The sequence below is a fragment of the Quercus suber genome, unplaced genomic scaffold (assembly GCF_002906115.3).
Source record: "Quercus suber isolate HL8 unplaced genomic scaffold, Cork oak 2.0 scaffold_746, whole genome shotgun sequence".
Taxonomy (NCBI): Eukaryota; Viridiplantae; Streptophyta; class Magnoliopsida; order Fagales; family Fagaceae; genus Quercus; species Quercus suber.
In genome coordinates this window covers 87,939-94,258 of record NW_027070183.1, presented here as the reverse complement: position 1 = coordinate 94,258, position 6,320 = coordinate 87,939, and the positions used below count along the sequence as shown (strand labels likewise).

The 6,320-nt window shown below is 33.1% G+C and overlaps 1 pseudogene; it reads left to right on the top strand.

Moving 5' to 3' along the window:
- Positions 1 to 1,553, top strand: part of LOC112036115 (tropinone reductase homolog At2g29260, chloroplastic-like) — an 8,256-nt pseudogene extending 6,703 nt beyond the window's left edge.
- Positions 1,554 to 6,320: the final 4,767 nt, after the last annotated feature.

Here is a 6,320-nt window from a genome sequence, read left to right as displayed (position 1 = left end):
ACGGACTCCTTCTTTCTTGAATTCTTCAATCAGCTACAAGCACCCACGCTTGATATTCTTTAAGCTTCAATGGTAGCAACCAAGTTGATCATCAAGATGTTGAAGTAATCTCAATCTTGAAAACCCTAAGTTTTGTGTAAAGGAAAGCTACTCTAGATCTCACAAGAGATTTACACAAAACAGCAATGTATGAGCAACAATACAACTGGAGCAACTCTAAAAACGTGGCTAGGGTTTTGCCTTATATACCTAGGGTAAAAAAACATAAAACCCTAAAGGTTTAATGAGTTAGGGCTGAGTTGGAAAACTGCAGAAAAACGCAATCTGATCGATTTTCGATCGATCGAATCTATTCTTCGATCGATCGAGCCAGACCGAAATGCCCCAATGCATCTATAGTCTCTCGATTCCAACTTTACAATAATTAAACAACTTTGAGCACACTTTAACAAGACTAAACAGATTGTTTTGATCATGGTTTGCCAATATTACAAATTAGAGTTCTAAATACATAAATTCCTAAACCTTTAGAACCTAACAGAATGGATCATTGAGAAGTTCACTTATTCTCTACCAAATTTGTAATTAAGGTACTTCAATTTTTGGAGTAGATTAATAATGCTGGGACGAATATAAGGAAACCAACAGTTGAGTACTCAGCTGAAGAATACTATATTCGGAATAAACTTTGAATCTGTTTACCGCCTTTGCCAACTAGCACACCCCCTATTGAAGGCCTCTGGAGCAGGAAGCATTGTATTTATTTTCTCTATTGCTGGAGTGGTCACTAAAAAACATGTCTGTTTATGGAGCAACTAAAGGTATGAAAACATACGATCTAATCTTCAGGGAATGAAAGAAAAACTGAAAAAAGTATAAACTCTTATAATTATCTGAGCCTCTATTACTAATTTCCTAAGGAAAAGAGTATTATTGTGTTGTGTCTACTTCACAGTTTGTGATAATTATCTCACTTTACATTTTTCAGGAGCAATGAATCAGCTCACGAAGAATTTGGCGTGCGAGTAAGTGAAAGACAATACCAGGACCAATGCTGTTGCACCATGGTACATCAAAACATCTCTTGTGGAAAATGTAATTTTCTTTTACCTCAATCAATTTGCTTTGAATTGAAGGAACCCCAATTTCAATCTCTAATCAAACCAACCAGTTTGTTTGGTGATTAGTCCACTGGTCACATATGGTCATTATCAAATGTACTTTTTGAGATGAAGTACATATATATGTCCATGATCAACATCGTGATGTGATTTCCTTGGACTTGCATGTGGTCTAGTATCAGACAAACTATATATGTGATCCTTGTTATTTTGGCAACTTATATATGTCATTTTTTTCCCAGGTGCTCAAGAATAAAGAATATTTGGAAGAAGTAATTTCTCGCACTCCATTGAAGCGCTTAGGAGATCTAGAGGAGGTCTCATCTTTGGTAGCATTCCTGTGCATGCTAGCATCATCTTATATCACTGGCCAGATTATTTGCGTTGATGGTGGGACTGTCTGTCAACGGCTTCAACCCTAGTCGTGACTAGAGGCAACAATTTTGTGGCACTACTGCTATGCTTAACTTCACTGGATTTTTTTGAACCTAGTCTTAAACTTATCATGGTCCCAACTATTGCTTTCAATTAGAAACCTCCAATTTTGTAATAATGATATCTTTCTATTACATATTTGCTCATTTACAATTGGTATATGTACCAAGAAAGTAACAATATTACCCAACTGCGCCTTGTTCAGCACTAATTAACTGGATAATATATGGGACATTGTAAATGCGTTCATGCTTGATGTTGGGTGCAATAATCGGTGATTCCAGCTTAAAAAATGTAACTTCTAAATTTGAAGACAAATTGAATTTGTGGGTTACTGAATGCTAGTAAATCATGCATGAAGACGATACTGAATTTTATGTAATATGACAAGATTTAATATTGATGTTCATCATTCATATGATCATACTTTCAAAAATCATAATTTTCATGTTCATCCCTCCTGTGAAGATTTACAATTGAATGCAAAATATAATCATAACATGCAATCCCATCTCATGATATAAAAAAGAAAGAAATTTCATTCATACCAAAATTAAAACCAAAACAAAAACCGAGTTAGAGATACTGCGTACATGATTGCAGTACCTCTTGATGAGGAGTCTAGCATCTTCTTCAGAATTGCTACTCATGGCAATGATCAAATCTCCGTTTTCATCTGAGGATCTATAAACCTTCTCCTTAGGTGGAATGTAGTAAATGTGTTGTTGGTGCCTTGGCGGCTAGCTGCTGTTGTTGTTGAGGACAATGGGTGGCTGTTTTTCCAGATTTGCCCAATGAGACTAGGGCCTTGAAAATTGGATGAAGAATGGTTAAAAAGCCTTTGGGTCAAGTTATTATAAGGATGGAATGATTGGTTTAAGGCCCATTTGAGATCTGCTTATTTTGTTGAAACTGAAAATCTTTTACTGAAAGTACTGTAGATAAAAGTAAAAATTAGCTGAAATAATAAGTAAAACTCATGAATAGCATCAAAAAGTATAATGAAAATCATGAATAGTAGTAAAAATAAATTGAATAGTAAAATTAGTTGGCAAAAATAATCTATGCTAAACGGACACTAAGAGTGACAAATTTCATGATGTTTAATTATGGAGTATAAAATGCATTAAGGTTGATAATTTTAAGTATTTTTGGGTTCGGAATTGCATGGAAGTTTTCAATAGATGGATGGTAGATTATTTCACGGTTAAAAGGAGGTTTTTTTTAATGAAGAAAAATTATGCCCTTTTTTTCCTCTAAATTTTGTGGCTTTTAGAGGTATTTACAGAGGTGGAAGATGGACTCTCTAATCGGTACTTTTCAAAAATTTCAAACCTAAAGAAAGAGTCCCTTTTCTCCGTGAATAAGTACATTAATTTACAAAAATAATTTTTCGGAGTTATAAAAACTTGTGGAATTTCATTTTTCGGAGATAAAATGATGCATATATCCTTACAAAAATATTAGGAAAAAATCTCCGAGGAAAAATTGAACAAATGAAAAATATTCAAAAAGTGAAAATCAGAGTGTCAATCTGACTCCTTCAAGTGCTGATCGACATACAAAGGATCCAAATTGGCACTTTAATTAAGTTCCGATCTGCAACACTAATTTTTAGATTTTTTTTAAGGGTTTTATGATTTTATTTCGTTTTTTGGTATTTTAAAAGGATAAATCCATGATTTTTATTTATTAGAATAGGGTCTATTTTGGATTTTGGATGGGGATGATTCCAATTGGGACTAGGTATTCCAAGTTAACAATTTAATTATTTATTCTTGAAAAAATATAATTAATTTTGATAATTAGAAATTCCAAAATTATCTTGTATATAAACTTCCAATGCATACATGACTATGATAATGTTTCAATTGAACCACTGACAATTTTATAAGCATGTAAAATGATAATTTTACCCTTGGATGTAGGAAATGACCATTTTACCCCAACCTTATGAAATTACCATTTTGCCTCAATCTTGAAATTTTTGTTATCAAGTGCAAAATGGGATGTCTATGCTTTGGAAAATAAAAAAGAAATTCAAGATGCATAAACTTAAACTATGAGCCATGAGGAGCTGAAGAGCTAGGAAAGAGAATAACTTGGAATCCTAAATTTGTGTTGCTTTAGGCTATTGTTTTTGTGGGGCCAAAGAATTTGACAACCCTAGCCCATTTTACAACAAGCCCAAGTCCCGTGCTGAGGAGAAAGAAATGTCCGAGAATGAACGAAGGAAGTCCAAAGTGCCAAGAAACATCGCCAAGGACGATCCTGTCCTCGGCCAGTCGAAATTACAGAAGGGAAGATCAACACACTATCAAGGGTAGCCTCCCAAAGCATCCCAAGAAAAAGGACAAGTACAATGAGTCAGTCATGGGAGCAAAGTGGAGGAGCAATTCAAGGAGAAATTGTTACCTTCGCATTAAATGCTCACAACTAACGTCCTGGCCGCATTAATGAGGAAATGACTCCTGAACAGTGTTGCCTTGATTGCCGCAACTCACAGGAGTTTTGGGAAGGTGGCTGATGGGATAAATACTCGAGTAGTGACTTGCATGAACAACAAATGGAAAGCCAAGATCAATTGGAAAGGGGTATATAATGTAAGAAATCCTCCAAAAAAGGGGGGAGACGAAGAATACAGTAATCATTTGTATCCTCTTTGAAACCTTTGTAATGAAGAACTGAAGAAATAATAAGAACTACAAGCTCCTCAGAGGAGAGCCGAGAACAAAATTTCATACTTTAGTCCACATCCTTGTTATTCAAATCAACTCGTAACCATGTCTAGTTGTAACTCTTACTAAGACCTAGTTCTTAAACTCATTCTCTAAAAATTTATTGTATTGGGCTTGAGTTCACTCATCCAATAGTAGAAGTGCTCAAACCCAACCCCTATAGTTTTCATGCTAAAAAGAAATTGAAAATATGGTTTTCAAACCCGAACTGTTAAAAGAATCGGTAAAGGGAGAGGTTCAAGATTTGTAAGGTTGGACTGAGGTTCGATTAAGGTTGAACCATGACGATGTCATAATTAATTTAGTAATGAATAAAAATAAAAATAATTGCATTAAATTTGTAAATATTAGCAAGATTGACTAAAAATATCTATAAAGAAATTGAAACAAACTTTAAAATAAATTTTCATGATAAGGTTAATAGAAAATAATAAAACATAAATAAGCATGAAAATAAACTTTTATAATTATCCTTCAAGTATAAATCATTTTGATTAAATTAAAAAAAAAAATCACTTTTAATTAATTTAGTAAACTCCCATGCAAATAAATTATTATTAAATCACATGTAAATTTATTAAAGAAAACAAATTTAGTAATATTTAATATACTGAGAGAAAAGTAATATAATATGTTGAGAAATTATAAATCACGTGAGTATAAAATAAATATAACAATAGATTATAGTTAAACACAAGGAGGTCAAGAGGTCTGATGGTTACGATGATAGTCTTTGCTCTCAAGATACCTATCTTATTAGAAGTTACGGATCCTAGAGATGCTGCATTTTAGAGAGATGTATTCATAGATAAAACAGGCTCAATATTGTCAAACAATACTTGAATTTTAGTTAACTTGCCTCCTGGATCTATACCTATTGGATGTAAATGGGTTTCTTCAAAACTTTTACAGTTAAGTTGGTAGCCAAAGAATTTAAACAAAAAGAAGGCAAATATGATTTTGATACTTATGCACCAGTAGCTAGAATAACATCGATTAAAGTGCTTATGGCACTAGCTTCGATTTTTGATTTATATATATAGCAAAAGAATGTCAAGATCATATTTTTGAATGGTGATCTAAAAGAAGAGGTATACATGGAAGTTTATTATGCATGGACATGAAAGAAAGCTTTCAAATTAGTCAGCTTATTCTATGGAATAAAAGTAAGTACCAAAACAATATAATGAAAAGTTTTATTATGTGATTCTACTTCATTGATCTACGCATAATAGTGTTGATAAATTCATAAATTCTAAATTCACTACTAGTTAGACCATTCGCATTAGTCTTATCTAAAATATTTTGCCTATTTTAATATAAGAACCTACTTTTCTATTTCACACAATCATTTTTCAAAAACAGCTATATCAAATTATCTATTATACACTATATTTTATCAAAATAATATATTTTTTTAATTTTTAATTATTATTATTATTGTTGGTGAGCCAAAAAATTGGACTATCTCAAGTTCGTCAATCGTGTCGTCCAAGACTAGGAAGATCCTCCACTTGATATATTAAATGTTCAAAGTGCCTTTGAAGGAGGTCGTCCAAGTACAAGAAGGTCGTCTAGCATGGAGTCACCTGGACGACCTCCTAACACTTAGAAATTTTTAGAGTAAATCTCTATCCAAAAGCTTATAATTCTAACCACGTTCTACTATTTTGAAGTGGGAGCGAAATCTTTATTCATCACTTTAACTTCCCACTACGTTTTTAACTTCCAATAGCAATTGTAGAAGTTAACTTTGAACCTTCTAACTTCCACCCATGTTGGGGAAGTTACTAAACAAGTAACCACTCCAAAACTCGCTATAAAAGGACTCAACCATATCAAATTAAAGTAAGTTTTCACCACTTATAGAATTGGAATTCCTAAGTTCAAGAGAGAAAACTAACTTAAGCATTGGAGGGTTCTTAGCCGGTTTACCTCGGTCACCTTTGATCTTGTGCTTCTTTCTTTTCAAGCATTCCAAGCAACGTCAACCCCATTAAAGCCCGGATCATTCAGCCTACTGATT